The sequence below is a fragment of the Anabrus simplex genome, chromosome 2 (assembly GCF_040414725.1).
Source record: "Anabrus simplex isolate iqAnaSimp1 chromosome 2, ASM4041472v1, whole genome shotgun sequence".
Taxonomy (NCBI): Eukaryota; Metazoa; Arthropoda; class Insecta; order Orthoptera; family Tettigoniidae; genus Anabrus; species Anabrus simplex.
Window position 1 is genome coordinate 863,354,973 of NC_090266.1, and position 17,063 is coordinate 863,372,035.

Genomic DNA, 17,063 nt, shown 5'->3' on the forward strand with positions numbered 1-17,063 from the left:
ACTGAGTGATCGATTGCAACAGTTCTTAACTGAACTTCCTTACATGTACTTCAATAAGGTCGTGACATTACAAACTTTCTTTTTATGTGCTACGGGAGTTTTGCGTAATGATGTGGTAAAATGTACCGTGCAACGTCAAATCTTTTGGAGATGCCGGGGATCGAATCCGGGGCCTTTCACATGCAAAGCGAACGATGTACCACTGAGCTACATCCCCACACACTGCTCAGTTATCGATTGCGACCGTTCTTAACTGAACTTCCTTACATATACTTCAATAAGTTCGCGACATTACAACCCTTCTTATTATGTGCTACAGGAGTTTTGCCTAATGATGTGGTTAAATGTACCATGCATCGACAAACCTTTAGGAGATGCCGGGGATCGAACCCGGGGCCTTTTGCGTGCAAAGCGAGCGCTCTACTACTCAGCTACATCCCCACACACTTCTATGTAATCGATTACAACCGTTCTCAATCCTCTACTGCATACTGTTGCCATTTGGCAAAAAATAAATTTTCATGTGTGGTTTATCGGCACACCTTCAACTGTGCAGTCAATTAAACACATATCCCAGTGATGTCTAATTTTTTTTTTTACACATAACATAAGACAAAACAGCCCTACAGCCAAAGGTACTCCTTCCACGCCGTCAACATCCACGCGAACCAACCACAGTTTATTTTACGTGGGCCCTCCCCCTCATATTACCACAGGCTTCAGGAGTACCTCTGGCTCAACCTCAAAGACATTACCGACCTGCAGTCGTCCAAGTATACTTGCGCCCTGCAATACGTACCCAAGGCCAGTAGGCAGTAATGTTCGGTCTTTGAATGTTCAAAGCTTACCGTAAAATCGTGGAAAACCGTATATATATTCCAATATGGCAATACACATCACATCATCATCATCATCATCATCTGTTTACCCTCCAGGTTCGGTTTTACCCTCGGACTTAGCGAGGGATCCCACCTCTACCGCCTCAAGTGCAGTGTCCTGGAGCTTCAGACTCTTGGTCGGGGGATACAACTGGGGAGTATGACCAGTACCTCGCCCAGGCGGCCTCACCTGCTAAGCTGAACAGGTTCCTTGTGGAGGGAAGGGAAGATTGGAAGGGATAGGCAAGGAAGAGGGAAGGAAGCGGCCGTGGCCTTAAGTTAGGTACCATCCCGGCATTCGCCTGGACGAGAAGTGGGAAACCACGGAAAACCACTTCCAGGATGGCTGAGGTGGGAATCGAACCCACCTCTACTCAGTTGACCTCCCGAGGCTGAGTGGACCCCGTTCCAGCCCTCGTACCACTTTTCAAATTTCGTGGCAGAGCCGGGAATCGAACCCGGACCTCCGGGGGTGGCAGCTAATCACGCTAACCACTACACCACAGAGGCGGCCAGTCCACATCACATACGAGTGTTAAAACAAAACAGCCCTGCAGGCCCAGTTAAGAATTGCTGGTATATCTAGACCACATTACCACACTGAACATTAAAGCTTGAAATTTCTTCACCAAACGGAAACAAAAAATAATTCATGCAGTGGAGGGTTAACTGAACGTCCTTACATACACTTCAATAAGGTCGCGACATTACAACACTTCTTATTATGTGCCACCGGAGTTTAGGGTAGAGTTGTGGTAAAATGTACCATGCGTGGTCACACCTTTTGGAGATGCCGGAGATCGAACCCGGGGCCTTTCACATGCAAAGCGAACGCTCTACCACTGAGCTACATCCCCTCACACTACTGAGTTATCGACTGCATCCGTTCTTAACTGAACTTCCTTACATGTACTTCAATAAGGTCGCGACATTACAACCCTTCTTATTATGTGCTACGGGAGTTTTGCGTAATGATGTGGTAAAATGTACCGTGCAACGTCAAATCTATTGGAGATGCCGGGGATCGAACCCGGGGCCTTTCACATGCAAAGCGAACGCTCTACCACTGAGCTACATCCCCACACATTGCTCAGTTATCGATTGCGACCGTTCTTAACTGAACTTCCTTACATATACTTCAATAAGGTCGCGACATTACAACCCTTCTTTTTATGTGCTACAGGAGTTTTGCGTAATGATGTGGTAAAATGTACCATGCATCGTCAAACCTTTTGGAGATGCCGGGGATCGAACCCGGGGCCTTTTGCATGCAAAGCGAACGCTCTACCACTGAGCTACATCCCCACACACTTCCATGTAATCGATGCAACCGTTCTTAATCCTCTACTGCATGCTGTTGCCATTAGGCAACAAATAAATTTTCATCTGTGGTTTATCGGCACACCAACTGTACAGTCAATTAAACACATATCCCAGTGATGTCTTGTTTTTTTTTTTTTACACATAACATAAGACAAAACAGCCCTACAGCCAACGGTACTCCTTCCACGCCGTCAACATCCACGCGAACCAACCACAGTTTATTTTACGTGGGCCCTCCCCCTCATATTACCACAGGCTTCAGGAGTACCTCTGGCTCAACCTCAAAGACATTACCGACCTGCAGTCGTCCAAGTATACTTGCGCCCTGCAATACGTACCCAAGGCCAGTAGGCAGTAATGTTCGGTCTTTGAATGTTCAAAACTTACCGTAAAATCGTGGAAAACCGTATATATATTCCAATATGGCAATCCACATCACATACGAGTGTTAAAATAAAAACAGCCCTGCAGGCCCAGTTAAGAATTGCTGGTATATCTAAACCACATTACCACACTGAACATTAAAGCTTGAAATTTCTTCACCAAACGGAAACAAAAAATAATTCATGCAGTGCAGGGTTAACTGAACTTCCTTACATATACTTCAATAAGGTCGCGACATTACAATCCTTCTTATTATGTGCCACCGGAGTTTAGGGTAGAGTTGTGGTAAAATGTACCATGCAACGTCACACTTTTGGAGATGACGGGGATCGAACCCGGGGCCTTTCACATGCAAAGCGAACGCTCAACCACTGAGCTACATCCCCACACACTTCCATGTTATCGATTGCAACCGTTCTTAATCCTCTACTGCATACTGTTGCCATTAGGCAACAAATAAATTTTTCATCTCTGGTTTATCGGCACACCTTCAACTGTACAGTCAATTAAACACATATCCCAGTGATGTCTTGTTTTTTTTTACACATAACATAAGACAAAACAGCCCTACAGCCAAAGGTACTCCTTCCACCCCGTCAATATCCACGCGAACCAACCACCGTTTATTTTACGTGGGCCCTCCCCCTCATATTACCACAAGCTTCAGGAGTACCTCTGGCTCAACCTCAAAGACATTACCGACCTGCTGTCGTGCAAGTATACTTGCGCCCTGCAATACGTACCCAACCAGTATCCAGTATTCGGGAGATAGTAGGTTCGAACCCCACTGTCGGCAGCCCTGAAAATGGTTTTCCGTGGTTTCCCATTTTCACACCAGGCAAATGCTGGGGCTGTACCTTAATTAAGGCCACGGCCGCTTCCTTCCCACTCCTAGCCCTTCCCTGTTCCACCGTCGCCATAAGACCTATCTGAGTCGGTGCGACGTAAAGCAACTAGCAAAAAAAAAAATACGTACCCAAGGCCAGTAGGCAGTAATGTTCGGTCTTTGAATGTTCAAAGCTTACCGTAAAATCGTGGAAAACCGTATATATATTCCAATATGGCAATCCACATCACATACGCGTGTTAAAAAAAAACAGCGCTGCAGGCCCAGTTAAGAATTGCTGGTATATCTAGACCACATTACCACACTGAACATTAAAGCTTTAAATTTCTTCACCAAACGGAAACAAAAAATAATTCATGCAGTGGAGGGTTAACTGAACGTCCTTACATATACTTCAATAAGGTCGCGACATTACAACACTTCTTATTATGTGCCACCGGAGTTTAGGGTAGAGTTGTGGTAAAATGTACCATGCATGGTCACACCTTTGGGAGATGCCGGTGATAAAACCCGGGGCCTTTCACATGCAAAGCGAACGCTCTACCACTGAGCTACATCCCCTCACACTACTGAGTTATCGATTGCAACCGTTCTTAACTGAACTTCCTTACATGTACTTCAATAAGGTCGCGACTTTACAAACCTTCTTATTATGTGCTACGTGAGTTTTGCGTAATTATGTGGTAAAATGTACCGCGCAACGTCAAATCTTTTGGAGATGCCGGGGATCGAACCCGGGGCATTTCACATGCAAAGCGAACACTCTACCACTGAGCTACATCCCCACACACTGCTCAGTTATCGATTGCGACCGTTCTTAACTGAACTTCCTTACATGTACTTCAATACGGTCGCGACATTACAACCCTTCTTATTATGTGCTACAGGAGTTTTGCGTAATGATGTTTTAAAATGTACCGGGCATCGTCAAAGCTTTTTAAGATGCCTGGGATGGAACCCGGAGCCTTTTGCATGCAAAGCGAACGCCCTACCACTGAGCTACAACCCCACACACTTCTTTGCAATCGTTTGCAACCGTTCTTAATCTTCTACTGCATACTGTTGCCAATAGGCAACAAATAAATTTTCATCTGTGGTTTATCGGCACACCTTCAACTGTACAGTCAATTAAACACATATCCCACTGACGTCTTGTTTTTTTTACATAACATAAGACAAAACAGCCCTACAGCCAAAGGTACACCTTCCACCCCGTCAACATCCACGCGAACCAACCTCCGATTATTTTACTTGGGCCCTCCCCGTCATATTAATACAGGCTAGAAGAGTACCTCTGGCTCAACCTCAAGGACATTACCGACCTACGGTCCTGCAAGTATACTTGCGCCCTGCAATACGTACCCATAGCCAGTAAGCAGTAATGTTCGGCCTTTGAATGTTAAAAGCTTACCATAAAATCGTGTAAAACCGTCAACGTCATACTGTTCATTTATCGATTACAACCCTTCATATTATGTGCCACAGGAGTTTTGCGTAATGATAAGTTAAAATGTACCTTGCATCGTCAAAGATTTTGGAGATGCCTGGGATCGAACCCGGGGCCTTTTGCATGCAAGGCGAACGCTCTACCATTGAGCTACATCCCCACACACTTCTATGTAATAGATTTCAACCGTTCTTAATCCTCTACTGCATACTGTTGCCAATAGGCAACAAATAAATTTTCATCTGCGGTTTATCGGCACACCTTCAAATGTACAGTCAATTAAACACATATCCCAGTGACTTCTTGTTTTTTTTACATAACATAAGACAAAACAGTCCGCCTCTGTGGTGTAGTGGTTAGCGTGATTAGCTGCCACCCCCAGAGGCCCGGGTTCTATTCCCGGCTGTGCCACGAAATTTGAAAAGTGGTATGAGGGCTGGAACGGGGTCCACTCAGCCTCGGCAGGTCAACTGAGTAGAGGTGGGTTCGATTCCCACCTCAGCCATCCTGGAAGTGGTTTTCCGTGGTTTCCCACTTCTCCTCCAGGCGAATGCCGGGATGGTACCTAACATGAGGCCACAGCCGCTTCCTTCCCTCTTCCTTGCCTATCCCTTCCAATCTTCCCATCCCTAAACAAGGCCCCTGTTCAGCATAGCAGGTGAGGCCGCCTGGGCGAGGTACTGGTCATCCTCCCCAGTTGTATCCCCCGACCAAGAGTCTGAAGCTGAAGGACACTGCCCTTGAGGCGGTAGAGGTGGGATCCCTCGCTGAGTCCGAGGGAAATGCCGAACCTGGAGGGTAAACAGATGATGATGATGATGATGATGGTGATGATGGTATATCTAAACCACATTACCACACTGAACATTAAAGCTTGAAATTTTCTTCACCAAACGAACACAAAAAAAAATTCATGCAGTGGAGGGTTAACTGAACGTCCTTACATATACTTCAATAAGGTCGCGACATTACAACCCTTGTTATTATGTGCCACCGGAGTTTAGGGTAGAGTTGTGGTAAAATGTACCCTGCAAGGTCACACCTTTTGGAGATGCCGGGGATCGAACCCGGGGCCTTTCACATGCAAAGCGAACGCTCTACCACTGAGCTACATCCCCTCACACTAATGAGTTATCGATTGCAACCGTTCTTAACTGAACTTCCTTACATGTACTTCAATAAGGTCGCGACATTACAACCCTTCTTATTATGTGCTACAGGAGTTTTGCGTAATGATGTTTTAAAATGTACCGGGCATCGTCAAAGCTTTTTAAGATGCCTGGGATGGAACCCGGAGCCTTTTGCATGCAAAGCGAACGCTCTACCACTGAGCTACATTCCCACACACTTCTATGTAATCGATTGCAACCGTTCTTAATCCTCTACTGCATACTGTTGCCATTAGGCAACAAATAAATTTTCATCTGTGGTTTATCGGCACACCTTCAACTGTACAGTCAATTAAACACATATCCCAGTGATGTCTTCTTTTTTTTTGCATAACATAAGACAAAACAGCCCTACAGCCAAAGGTACTCCTTCCACCCCGTCAACATCCACGCGAACCAACCACCGTTTATTTTACGTGGGCCCTCCCCGTCATATAACCACAGGCTTCAGGAGTACCTCTGGCTCAACCTCAAAGACATTACCGACCTGCGGTCGTGCAAGTATACTTGCGAACTGCAATACGTACCCATGGCCAGTAGGCAGTAATGTTCGGTCTTTGAATGTTCAAAGCTTACCGTAAAATCGTGGAAAACCGTATATATATTCCAAAATGGCTATCCACATCACATACGAGTGTTAAAACAAAACAGCCCTGCAGGCACTGTTAAGAATTGCTGGTATATCTAAACCACATTACCACACTGAACATTAAAGCTTGAAATTTTCTTCACCAAACGGTCACAAGAAATAATTTATGGAGTTGAGGGTTAACTGAACTTCCTTACATATACTTCAATAAGGTCGCGACATTACAATCCTTCTTATTATGTGCCACCGGAGTTTAGGGTAGAGTTGTGGTAAAATGTACCATGCAACGTCACACTTTTGGAGATGACGGGGATCGAACCCGGGGCCTTTCAAATGCAAAGCGAACGCTCAACCACTGAGCTACATCCCCACACACTTCCATGTTATCGATTGCAACCGTTCTTAATCCTCTACTGCATACTGTTGCCATTAGGCAACAAATAAATTTTTCATCTCTGGTTTATCGGCACACCTTCAACTGTACAGTCAATTAAACACATATCCCAGTGATGTCTTGTTTTTTTTTTTACACATAACATAAGACAAAACAGCCCTACAGCCAAAGGTACTCCTTCCACCCAGTCAATATCCACGCGAACCAACCACCGTTTATTTTACGTGGGCCCTCCCCCTCATATTACCACAAGCTTCAGGAGTACCTCTTGCTCAACCTCAAAGACATTACCGACCTGCTGTCGTGCAAGTATACTTGCGCCCTGCAATACGTACCCAACCAGTATCCAGTATTCGGGAGATAGTAGGTTCGAACCCCACTGTCGGCAGCCCTGAAAATGGTATTCCGTGGTTTCCCATTTTCACACCAGGCAAATGCTGGGGCTGTACCTTAATTAAGGCCACGGCCGCTTCCTTCCCACTCCTAGCCCTTCCCTGTTCCACCGTCGCCATAAGACCTATCTGAGTCGGTGCGACGTAAAGCAACTAGCAAAAAAAAAATACGTACCCAAGGCCAGTAGGCAGTAATGTTCGGTCTTTGAATGTTCAAAGCTTACCGTAAAATCGTGGAAAACCGTATATATATTCCAAAATGGCTATCCACATCACATACGAGTGTTAAAACAAAACAGCCCTGCAGGCACTGTTAAGAATTGCTGGTATATCTAAACCACATTACCACACTGAACATTAAAGCTTGAAATTTTCTTCACCAAACGGTCACAAGAAATAATTTATGGAGTTGAGGGTTAACTGAACTTCCTTACATATACTTCAATAAGGTCGCGACATTACAACCCTTCTTATTATGTGCTACAGGAGTTTTGCGTAATGATGTGGTAAAATGAACCATGCATTGTCACACCTTTTGGAGATGCCGCGGATCGAACCCGTGGCCTTTCACATGCAAAGCGAACGCTCTACCACTGAGCTACATCCCCTCACACTACTGAGTTATCGATTGCAACCGTTCTTAACTGAACTTCCTTACATGTACTTCAATAAAGTCGCGACATTACAACCCTTCTTATTATGTGCTACGGGAGTTTTGGGTAATGATGTGGTAAAATGTACCGTGCAACGTCACATCTATTGGAGATGCCGGGGATCGAACCCGGGGCTTTTCACATGCAAAGCGAACGCTCTACCACTGAGCTACATCCCCACACACTGCTCAGTTATCGATTGCGACCGTTCTTAACTGAACTTCCTTACATATACTTCAATAAGATCGCGACATTACAACCCTTCTTTTTATGTGCTACAGGAGTTTTGCGTAATGATGTGGTAAAATGTACCATGCATCGTCAAACATTTTGGAGATGCCGGCGATCGAACCCGGGGCCTTTTGCATGCAAAGCGAACGCTCTACCACTGAGCTACATCCCCACACACTTCTATGTAATCGATGCAACCGTTCTTAATCCTCTACTGCATACTGTTGCCATTAGGCAACAAATAAATTTTCATCTGTGGTTTATCGGCACACCTTCAACTGTACAGTCAATTAAACACATATCCCAGTGATGTCTTGTTTTTTTATTTTACACATAACATAAGACAAAACAGCCCTACAGCCAAAGGTACTCCTTCCACGCCGTCAACATCCACGCGAACCAACCACAGTTTATTTTACGTGGGCCCTCCCCCTCATATTACCACAGGCTTCAGGAGTACCTCTGGCTCAACCTCAAAGACATTACCGACCTGCAGTCGTCCAAGTATACTTGCGCCCTGCAATACGTACCCAAGGCCAGTAGGCAGTAATGTTCGGTCTTTGAATGTTCAAAGCTTACCGTAAAATCGTGGAAAACCGTATATATATTCCAATATGGCAATCCACATCACATACGAGTGTTAAAATAAAAACAGCCCTGCAGGCCCAGTTAAGAATTGCTGGTATATCTAAACCACATTACCACACTGAACATTAAAGCTTGAAATTTCTTCACCAAACGGAAACAAAAAATAATTCATGCAGTGGAGGGTTAACTGAACGTCCTTACATATACTTCAATAAGGTCGCGACATTAAAACCCTTCTTATTATGAGCCACCGGAATTTAGGGTAGAGTTGTGGTAAAATGTACCATGCAAAGTCACACCTTTTGTAGATGCCGGAGATCGAACCCGGGGCCTATCACATGCAAAGCGAACGCTCTACCACTGAGCTACATCCCCACACACTGCTCAGTTATCGATTGTAACCGTTCTTAACTGAACTTCCTTACATGTACTTCAATAAGGTCGCGACATTACAACCCTTCTTATTATGTGCTACAGGAGTTTTGCGTAATGATGTGGTAAAATGTACCATGCAATGTCACACCTTTGGAGATGCCGGGGATCGAACCCGGGGCCTTTCACATGCAAAGCGAACGCTCTACTACTGAGCTACATCCCCACGCACTACTTAGTTATCGATTGTAACCGTTCTTAACTGAACTTCCTTACATGTACTTCAATAAGGTCGCGACATTACAACCCTTCTTATTATGTGCTACAGGAGTTTTGCGTAATGATGTGGTAAAATGTACCATGCATCGTCAAACCTTTTGGAGATGCCGGGGATGGAACCCGGGGCCTTTCACATGCAAAGCGAACGCTCTACCACTGAGCTACATCCCCACACACTGATCAGTTATCGATTGCGACCGTTCTTAACTGAACTTCCTTACATGTACTTCAATTAGGTCGCGACATTACAACCCTTCCTATTATGTGCTACAGGAGTTTTGCGTAATGATGTGGTAAAAGGTACCATGCATCGTCAAACCTTTTGGAGATGACGGGTATCGAACCCGGGGCCTTTCACATGCAAAGCGAACGCTCTACCACTGAGCTACATCCCCACACACTGCTCAGTTATCGATTGCGACCGTTCTTAACTGAACTTCCTTACATATACTTAAATAAGGTCGCGACATTACAACCCTTCTTTTTATGTGCTACAGGAGTTTTGCGTAATGATGTGGTAAAATGTACCGTGCATCGTCAAACCTTTTGGAGATGCCGGGGATCGAACCCGGGGCCTTTCACATGCAAAGCGAACACTCTACCACTGAGCTACATCCCCACACACTTCCATGTAATCGATTGCAACCGTTCTTAATCCTCTACTGCATACTGTTGCCATTAGGCAACAAATAAATTTTCATCTGTGGTTTATCGCCACACCTTCAACTGTACAGTCAATTAAACACATATCCCAGTGACGTCTTTTTTTTTTTACATAACATAAGACAAAACAGCCCTACAGCCAAAGGTACACCTTCCACCCCGTCAACATCCACGCGAACCAACCTCCGTTTATTTTACTTGGGCCCACCCCGTCATATTAATACAGGCTTCAAGAGTACCTTTGGCTCAACCTCAAAGACATTACCGACCTACGGTCCTGCAAGTATACTTGCGCCCTGCAATACGTACCCATAGCCAGTAGGCAGTAATGTTCGGCATTTGAATGTTAAAAGCTAACCATAAAATCTTGTAAAACCTTATATATATGTTCCAATATGGCAATCAACATCATAGTGTTCATTTATCGATTACAACCCTTCTTATTATGTGCCACAGGAGTTTTGCGTAATGATGTGGTAAAATGTACCATGCATCGTCACACCTTTTGGAGATGCCGGGGATCGAACCCGGGGCCCTTCACATGCAAAGCGAACGCTCTACCACTGAGCTACATCCCCACACACTACTCAGTTATCGATTGTAACCGTTCTTAACTGAACTTCCTTACATGTACTTCAATAAGGTGGCGACATTACAACCCTTCTTATTATGTGCTACAGGAGTTTTGCGTAATGATGTGGTAAAATGTACCATGCATCGTCAAACCTTTTGGAGATGCCGGGGATCGAACCCGGGGCCTTTCACATGCAAAGCGAACGCTCTACCACTGAGCTACATCCCCACACACTGCTCAGTTATAGATAGCGACCGTTCTTAGCTGAACTTCCTTACATATACTTCAATAACGTCGCGACATTACAACCCTTCTTATTATGTGCTACAGGAGTTTTGCGTAATGATGTGGTAAAATGTACCATGCATCGTCACACCTTTTGGAGATGCCGGGGATCGAATCCGTGGCCTTTCACATGCAAAGCGAACGCTCTACCACTGAGCTACATCCCCTGACACTACTGCGTGATCGATTGCAACAGTTCTTAACTGAACTTCCTTACATGTACTTCAATAAGGTCGTGACATTACAAACCTTCTTTTCATGTGCTACGGGAGTTTTGCGTAATGATGTGGTAAAATGTACCGTGCAACGTCAAATCTTTTGGAGATGCCGGGGATCGAATCCGGGGCCTTTCACATGCAAAGCGAACGATCTACCACTGAGCTACATCCCCACACACTGCTCAGTTATCGATTGCGACCGTTCTCAACTGAACTTCCTTACATATACTTCAATAAGTTCGCGACATTACAACCCTTCTTATTATGTGCTACAGGAGTTTTGCCTAATGATGTGGTTAAATGTACCATGCATCGACAAACCTTTAGGAGATGCCGGGGATCGAACCCGGGGCCTTTTGCGTGCAAAGCGAGCGCTCTACTACTCAGCTACATCCCCACACACTTCTATGTAATCGATTACAACCGTTCTCAATCCTCTACTGCATACTGTTGCCATTTGGCAAAAAATAAATTTTCATGTGTGGTTTATCGGCACACCTTCAACTGTGCAGTCAATTAAACACATATCCCAGTGATGTCTAATTTTTTTTTTTTACACATAACATAAGACAAAACAGCCCTACAGCCAAAGGTACTCCTTCCACGCCGTCAACATCCACGCGAACCAACCACAGTTTATTTTACGTGGGCCCTCCCCCTCATATTACCACAGGCTTCAGGAGTACCTCTGGCTCAACCTCAAAGACATTACCGACCTGCAGTCGTCCAAGTATACTTGCGCCCTGCAATACGTACCCAAGGCCAGTAGGCAGTAATGTTCGGTCTTTGAATGTTCAAAGCTTACCGTAAAATCGTGGAAAACCGTATATATATTCCAATATGGCAATACACATCACATCATCATCATCATCATCATCTGTTTACCCACCAGGTTCGGTTTTACCCTCGGACTAAGCGAGGGATCCCACCTCTACCGCCTCAAGGGCAGTGTCCTGGAGCTTCAGACTCTTGGTCGGGGGATACAACTGGGGAGTATGACCAGTACCTCGCCCAGGCGGCCTCACCTGCTAAGCTGAACAGGTTCCTTGTGGAGGGAAGGGAAGATTGGAAGGGATAGGCAAGGAAGAGGGAAGGAAGCGGCCGTGGCCTTAAGTTAGGTACCATCCCGGCATTCGCCTAGACGAGAAGTGGGAAACCACGGAAAACCACTTCCAGGATGGCTGAGGTGGGAATCGAACCCAGCTCTACTCAGTTGACCTCCCGAGGCTGAGTGGACCCCGTTCCAGCCCTCGTACCAGTTTTCAAATTTCGTGGCAGAGCCGGGAATCGAACCCGGACCTCCGGGGGTGGCAGCTAATCACGCTAACCACTACACCACAGAGGCGGCCAGTCCACATCACATACGAGTGTTAAAACAAAACAGCCCTGCAGGCCCAGTTAAGAATTGCTGGTATATCTAGACCACATTACCACACTGAACATTAAAGCTTGAAATTTCTTCACCAAACGGAAACAAAAAATAATTCATGCAGTGGAGGGTTAACTGAACGTCCTTACATACACTTCAATAAGGTCGCGACATTACAACACTTCTTATTATGTGCCACCGGAGTTTAGGGTAGAGTTGTGGTAAAATGTACCATGCGTGGTCACACCTTTTGGAGATGCCGGAGATCGAACCCGGGGCCTTTCACATGCAAAGCGAACGCTCTACCACTGAGCTACATCCCCTCACACTACTGAGTTATCGACTGCATCCGTTCTTAACTGAACTTCCTTACATATACTTCAATAAGGTCGCGACATTACAACCCTTCTTTTTATGTGCTACAGGAGTTTTGCGTAATGATGTGGTAAAATGTACCGTGCAACGTCAAATCTATTGGAGATGCCGGGGATCGAACCCGGGGCCTTTCACATGCAAAGCGAACGCTCTACCACTGAGCTACATCCCCACACACTGCTCAGTTATCGATTGCGACCCTTCATAACTGAACTTCCTTACATGTACTTCAATAAGGTCGTGACATTACAACCCTTCTTATTATGTGCTACGGGAGTTTTGCGTAATGATGTGGTAAAATGTACCATGCATCGTCAATCCTTTTGGAGATGCCGGGGATCGAACCCGGGGCCTTTCACTTGCAAGGCGAACGCTCTACCACTGAGCTACATCCCCACACACTTCCATGTAATCGATGCAACCGTTCTTAATCCTCTACTGCATACTGTTGCCATTAGACAACAAATAAATTTTCATCTGTGGTTTATCGGCACACCAACTGTACAGTCAATTAAACACATATCCCAGTGATGTCTTGTTTTTTTTTTTACACATAACATAAGACAAAACAGCACTACAGCCAAAGGTACTCCTTCCACGCCGTCAACATCCACGCGAACCAACCACAGTTTATTTTACGTGGGCCCTCCCCCTCATATTACCACAGGCTTCAGGAGTACCTCTGGCCCAACCTCAAAGACATTACCGACCTGCAGTCGTCCAAGTATACTTGCGCCCTGCAATACGTACCCAAGGCCAGTAGGCAGTAATGTTCCGTCTTTGAATGTTCAAAGCTTACCGTAAAATCGTGGAAAACCGTATATATATTCCAATATGGCAATCCACATCACATACGAGTGTTAAAATAAAAACAGCCCTGCAGGCCCAGTTAAGAATTGCTGGTATATCTAAACCACATTACCACACTGAACATTAAAGCTTGAAATTTCTTCACCAAACGGAAACAAAAAATAATTCATGCAGTGCAGGGTTAACTGAACGTCCTTACATATACTTCAATAAGGTCGCGAAATTACAACCCTTCTTATTATGTGCCACCGGAGTTTAGGGTATAGTTGTGGTAAAATGTACCATGCAAGGTCACACCTTTTGCAGATGCCGGGGATCGAACCCGGGGCCTTTCACATGCAAAGCGAACGCTCTACCACTGAGCTACATCCCCACACACTACTCAGTTATCGATTGTAACCGTTCTTAACTGAACTTCCTTACATGTACTTCAATAAGGTGGCGACATTACAACCCTTCTTATTATGTGCTACAGGAGTTTTGCGTAATGATGTGGTAAAATGTACCATGCATCGTCAAACCTTTTGGAGATGCCGGGGATCGAACCCGGGGCCTTTCACATGCAAAGCGAACGCTCTACCACAGAGCTACATCCCCACACACTGCTCAGTTATCGATTGCGACCCTTCATAACTGAACTTCCTTACATGTACTTCAATAAGGTCGTGACATTACAACCCTTCTTATTATGTGCTACGGGAGTTTTGCGTAATGATGTGGTAAAATGTACCATGCAAGGTCACACCTTTTGCAGATGCCGGGGATCGAACCCGGGGCCTTTCACATGCAAGGCGAACGCTCTACCACTGAGCTACATCCCCACACACCGCTCAGATATATATAGCGACCGTTCTTAGCCGAACTTCCTTACATATACTTCAATAAGGTCGCGACATTACAAACCTTCTTATTATGTGCTACGGGAGTTTTGCGTAATGATGTGGTAAAATGTACCGTGCAACGTCAAATCTTTTGGAGATGCCGGGGATGGAACCCGGGGCCTTTCACATGCAAAGCGAACGCTCTACCACTGAGCTACATCCCCACACACTGCTCAGTTATCGATTGAGACCGTTCTTAACTGAACTTCCTTACATATACTTCAATAAGGTCGTGACATTACAACCCTTCTTATTATGTGCTACGGGAGTTTTGCCTAATGATGTGGTAAAATGTACCATGCATCGGCAAAACTTTAGGAGATGCCGGGGATCGAACCCGGGGCCTATCGCATGCAAAGCGAGCGCTCTACTACTCAGCTACATCCCCACACACTTCTACGTAATCGATTACAACCGTTCTCAATCCTCTACTGCATACTGTTGCCATTTGGCAACAAATAAATTTTCATCTGTGGTTTATCGGCACACCTTCAACTGTACAGTCAATTAAACACATATCCCAGTGATGTCTAGTTTTTTTTTTTTTACACATAACATAAGAAAAAACAGCCCTACAGCCAAAGGTACTCCTTCCACGCCGTCAACATCCACGCGAACCAACCACAGTTTATTTACGTGGGCCCTCCCCCTCATATTACCACAGGCTTCAGGAGTACCTCTGGCTCAACCTCAAAGACATTACCGACCTGCAGTCGTCCAAGTATACTTGCGCCCTGCAATACGTACCCAAGGCCAGTAGGCAGTAATGTTCGGTCTTTGAATGTTCAAAGCTTACCGTAAAATCGTGGAAAACCGTATATATATTCCAATATGGCAATCCACATCACATACGAGTGTTAAAATAAAAACAGCCTTGCAGGCCCAGTTAAGAATTGCTGGTATATCTAAACCACATTACCACCCTGAACATTAAAGCTTGAAATTTCTTCACCAAACGGAAACAAAAAATAATTCATGCAGTGGAGGGTTAACTGAACGTCCTTACATATACTTCAATAAGGTCGCGACATTACAACCCTTCTTATTATGTGCCACCGGAGTTTAGGGTATAGTTGTGGTAAAATGTACCATGCAATGTCACACCTTTTGGAGATGCCGGGGATCGAACCCGGGGCCTTTCACTTGCAAAGCGAACGCTCTACCACTGAGCTACATCCCCACACACTACTCAGTTATCGATTGTAACCGTTCTTAACTGAACTTCCTTACATGTACTTCAATAAGGTCGCGACATTACAACCCTTCTTATTATGTGCTACAGGAGTTTTGCGTAATGATGTGGTAAAATGTACCATGCAATGTCACACCTTTGGAGATGCCGGGGATCGAACCCGGGGCCTTTCACATGCAAAGCGAACGCTCTACCACTGAGCTACATCCCCACACACTACTCAGTTATCGATTGTAACCGTTCTTAACTGAACTTCCTTACATGTACTTCAATAAGGTCGCGACATTACAACCCTTCTTACTATGTGCTACAGGAGTTTTGCGTAATGATGTGGTAAAATGTACCATGCATCGTCAAACCTTTTGGAGATGCCGGGGATCGCACCCGGTGCCTTTCACATGCAAAGCGAACGCTCTACCACTGAGCTACATCCCCACACACTGTTCAGTTATCGATTGAGACCGTTCTAACTGAACTTCCTTACATATACTTCAATAAGGTCGCGACATTACAACCCTTCTTATTGTGTGCTACAGGAGTTTTGCGTAATGATGTTTTAAAATGTACCATGCATCGTCAAAGCTTTTTAAGATGCCTGGGATCGAACCCGGAGCCTTTTGCATGCAAAGCGAACGCTCTACCACTGAGCTACAACCCCACACACTTCTATGTAATCGTTTGCAACCGTTCTTAATCTTCTACTGCATACTGTTGCCAATAGGCAACAAATAAATTTTCATCTGTGGTTTATCGGCACACCTTCAACTGTACAGTCAATTAAACACATATCCCAGTGACTTCTTGTTTTTTTTACATAACATAAGACAAAACAGTCCGCCTCTGTGGTGTAGTGGTTAGCGTGATTAGCTGCCACCACTAGAGGCCCGGGTTCGATTCCCGGATCTGCCACGAAATTTGAAAAGTGGTATGAGGGCTGTAAAGGGGTCCACTCAGCCTCGGGAGGTCAACTGAGTAGAGGTGGGTTCGATTCCCACCTCAGCCATCCTGGAAGTGGTTTTCCGTGGCTTCCCACTTCTCCTCCAGGCGAATGCCGGGATGGTACCTAACATAAGGCCACGGCCGCTTCCTTCGGTCTTCCTTGCCTATCCCTTCCAATCTTCCCATCCCTCCACAAGGCCCCTGTTCAGCA

At 45.3% G+C, this 17,063-nt stretch overlaps 33 non-coding genes across 33 annotated transcripts; all 33 read right to left on the reverse strand.

Moving 5' to 3' along the window:
* Window positions 1–145: 145 nt before the first annotated feature.
* Window positions 146–217, reverse strand: TRNAA-UGC (transfer RNA alanine (anticodon UGC)). The gene has a single exon. It is a non-coding gene; the product is annotated as a tRNA-Ala (tRNA).
* A 1,446-nt stretch (window positions 218–1,663) lies between these two features.
* On the reverse strand, window positions 1,664–1,735 carry TRNAA-UGC (transfer RNA alanine (anticodon UGC)). Its single transcript has one exon. It is a non-coding gene; the product is annotated as a tRNA-Ala (tRNA).
* Window positions 1,736–1,887: 152 nt separating this feature from the next.
* On the reverse strand, window positions 1,888–1,959 carry TRNAA-UGC (transfer RNA alanine (anticodon UGC)). Its single transcript has one exon. It is a non-coding gene; the product is annotated as a tRNA-Ala (tRNA).
* A 152-nt stretch (window positions 1,960–2,111) lies between these two features.
* On the reverse strand, window positions 2,112–2,183 carry TRNAA-UGC (transfer RNA alanine (anticodon UGC)). The gene has a single exon. It is a non-coding gene; the product is annotated as a tRNA-Ala (tRNA).
* Window positions 2,184–2,899: 716 nt separating this feature from the next.
* Window positions 2,900–2,971, reverse strand: TRNAA-UGC (transfer RNA alanine (anticodon UGC)). Its single transcript has one exon. It is a non-coding gene; the product is annotated as a tRNA-Ala (tRNA).
* A 1,174-nt stretch (window positions 2,972–4,145) lies between these two features.
* TRNAA-UGC (transfer RNA alanine (anticodon UGC)) lies at window positions 4,146–4,217 on the reverse strand. Its single transcript has one exon. It is a non-coding gene; the product is annotated as a tRNA-Ala (tRNA).
* Window positions 4,218–4,967: 750 nt separating this feature from the next.
* Window positions 4,968–5,039, reverse strand: TRNAA-UGC (transfer RNA alanine (anticodon UGC)). Its single transcript has one exon. It is a non-coding gene; the product is annotated as a tRNA-Ala (tRNA).
* Window positions 5,040–5,925: 886 nt separating this feature from the next.
* Window positions 5,926–5,997, reverse strand: TRNAA-UGC (transfer RNA alanine (anticodon UGC)). The gene has a single exon. It is a non-coding gene; the product is annotated as a tRNA-Ala (tRNA).
* Window positions 5,998–6,935: 938 nt separating this feature from the next.
* Window positions 6,936–7,007, reverse strand: TRNAA-UGC (transfer RNA alanine (anticodon UGC)). The gene has a single exon. It is a non-coding gene; the product is annotated as a tRNA-Ala (tRNA).
* Window positions 7,008–7,959: 952 nt separating this feature from the next.
* TRNAA-UGC (transfer RNA alanine (anticodon UGC)) lies at window positions 7,960–8,031 on the reverse strand. The gene has a single exon. It is a non-coding gene; the product is annotated as a tRNA-Ala (tRNA).
* Window positions 8,032–8,183: 152 nt separating this feature from the next.
* TRNAA-UGC (transfer RNA alanine (anticodon UGC)) lies at window positions 8,184–8,255 on the reverse strand. The gene has a single exon. It is a non-coding gene; the product is annotated as a tRNA-Ala (tRNA).
* Window positions 8,256–8,407: 152 nt separating this feature from the next.
* On the reverse strand, window positions 8,408–8,479 carry TRNAA-UGC (transfer RNA alanine (anticodon UGC)). The gene has a single exon. It is a non-coding gene; the product is annotated as a tRNA-Ala (tRNA).
* A 719-nt stretch (window positions 8,480–9,198) lies between these two features.
* Window positions 9,199–9,270, reverse strand: TRNAA-UGC (transfer RNA alanine (anticodon UGC)). The gene has a single exon. It is a non-coding gene; the product is annotated as a tRNA-Ala (tRNA).
* Window positions 9,271–9,421: 151 nt separating this feature from the next.
* On the reverse strand, window positions 9,422–9,493 carry TRNAA-UGC (transfer RNA alanine (anticodon UGC)). Its single transcript has one exon. It is a non-coding gene; the product is annotated as a tRNA-Ala (tRNA).
* A 152-nt stretch (window positions 9,494–9,645) lies between these two features.
* On the reverse strand, window positions 9,646–9,717 carry TRNAA-UGC (transfer RNA alanine (anticodon UGC)). Its single transcript has one exon. It is a non-coding gene; the product is annotated as a tRNA-Ala (tRNA).
* A 152-nt stretch (window positions 9,718–9,869) lies between these two features.
* Window positions 9,870–9,941, reverse strand: TRNAA-UGC (transfer RNA alanine (anticodon UGC)). The gene has a single exon. It is a non-coding gene; the product is annotated as a tRNA-Ala (tRNA).
* A 152-nt stretch (window positions 9,942–10,093) lies between these two features.
* Window positions 10,094–10,165, reverse strand: TRNAA-UGC (transfer RNA alanine (anticodon UGC)). The gene has a single exon. It is a non-coding gene; the product is annotated as a tRNA-Ala (tRNA).
* A 550-nt stretch (window positions 10,166–10,715) lies between these two features.
* TRNAA-UGC (transfer RNA alanine (anticodon UGC)) lies at window positions 10,716–10,787 on the reverse strand. Its single transcript has one exon. It is a non-coding gene; the product is annotated as a tRNA-Ala (tRNA).
* Window positions 10,788–10,939: 152 nt separating this feature from the next.
* TRNAA-UGC (transfer RNA alanine (anticodon UGC)) lies at window positions 10,940–11,011 on the reverse strand. Its single transcript has one exon. It is a non-coding gene; the product is annotated as a tRNA-Ala (tRNA).
* Window positions 11,012–11,163: 152 nt separating this feature from the next.
* Window positions 11,164–11,235, reverse strand: TRNAA-UGC (transfer RNA alanine (anticodon UGC)). The gene has a single exon. It is a non-coding gene; the product is annotated as a tRNA-Ala (tRNA).
* A 152-nt stretch (window positions 11,236–11,387) lies between these two features.
* On the reverse strand, window positions 11,388–11,459 carry TRNAA-UGC (transfer RNA alanine (anticodon UGC)). Its single transcript has one exon. It is a non-coding gene; the product is annotated as a tRNA-Ala (tRNA).
* A 1,447-nt stretch (window positions 11,460–12,906) lies between these two features.
* Window positions 12,907–12,978, reverse strand: TRNAA-UGC (transfer RNA alanine (anticodon UGC)). Its single transcript has one exon. It is a non-coding gene; the product is annotated as a tRNA-Ala (tRNA).
* A 152-nt stretch (window positions 12,979–13,130) lies between these two features.
* Window positions 13,131–13,202, reverse strand: TRNAA-UGC (transfer RNA alanine (anticodon UGC)). Its single transcript has one exon. It is a non-coding gene; the product is annotated as a tRNA-Ala (tRNA).
* A 152-nt stretch (window positions 13,203–13,354) lies between these two features.
* TRNAA-UGC (transfer RNA alanine (anticodon UGC)) lies at window positions 13,355–13,426 on the reverse strand. Its single transcript has one exon. It is a non-coding gene; the product is annotated as a tRNA-Ala (tRNA).
* A 715-nt stretch (window positions 13,427–14,141) lies between these two features.
* TRNAA-UGC (transfer RNA alanine (anticodon UGC)) lies at window positions 14,142–14,213 on the reverse strand. The gene has a single exon. It is a non-coding gene; the product is annotated as a tRNA-Ala (tRNA).
* Window positions 14,214–14,365: 152 nt separating this feature from the next.
* Window positions 14,366–14,437, reverse strand: TRNAA-UGC (transfer RNA alanine (anticodon UGC)). Its single transcript has one exon. It is a non-coding gene; the product is annotated as a tRNA-Ala (tRNA).
* Window positions 14,438–14,589: 152 nt separating this feature from the next.
* On the reverse strand, window positions 14,590–14,661 carry TRNAA-UGC (transfer RNA alanine (anticodon UGC)). The gene has a single exon. It is a non-coding gene; the product is annotated as a tRNA-Ala (tRNA).
* A 152-nt stretch (window positions 14,662–14,813) lies between these two features.
* TRNAA-UGC (transfer RNA alanine (anticodon UGC)) lies at window positions 14,814–14,885 on the reverse strand. The gene has a single exon. It is a non-coding gene; the product is annotated as a tRNA-Ala (tRNA).
* A 152-nt stretch (window positions 14,886–15,037) lies between these two features.
* On the reverse strand, window positions 15,038–15,109 carry TRNAA-UGC (transfer RNA alanine (anticodon UGC)). Its single transcript has one exon. It is a non-coding gene; the product is annotated as a tRNA-Ala (tRNA).
* A 720-nt stretch (window positions 15,110–15,829) lies between these two features.
* Window positions 15,830–15,901, reverse strand: TRNAA-UGC (transfer RNA alanine (anticodon UGC)). The gene has a single exon. It is a non-coding gene; the product is annotated as a tRNA-Ala (tRNA).
* A 151-nt stretch (window positions 15,902–16,052) lies between these two features.
* TRNAA-UGC (transfer RNA alanine (anticodon UGC)) lies at window positions 16,053–16,124 on the reverse strand. Its single transcript has one exon. It is a non-coding gene; the product is annotated as a tRNA-Ala (tRNA).
* Window positions 16,125–16,276: 152 nt separating this feature from the next.
* TRNAA-UGC (transfer RNA alanine (anticodon UGC)) lies at window positions 16,277–16,348 on the reverse strand. The gene has a single exon. It is a non-coding gene; the product is annotated as a tRNA-Ala (tRNA).
* Window positions 16,349–16,499: 151 nt separating this feature from the next.
* TRNAA-UGC (transfer RNA alanine (anticodon UGC)) lies at window positions 16,500–16,572 on the reverse strand. The gene has a single exon. It is a non-coding gene; the product is annotated as a tRNA-Ala (tRNA).
* Window positions 16,573–17,063: the final 491 nt, after the last annotated feature.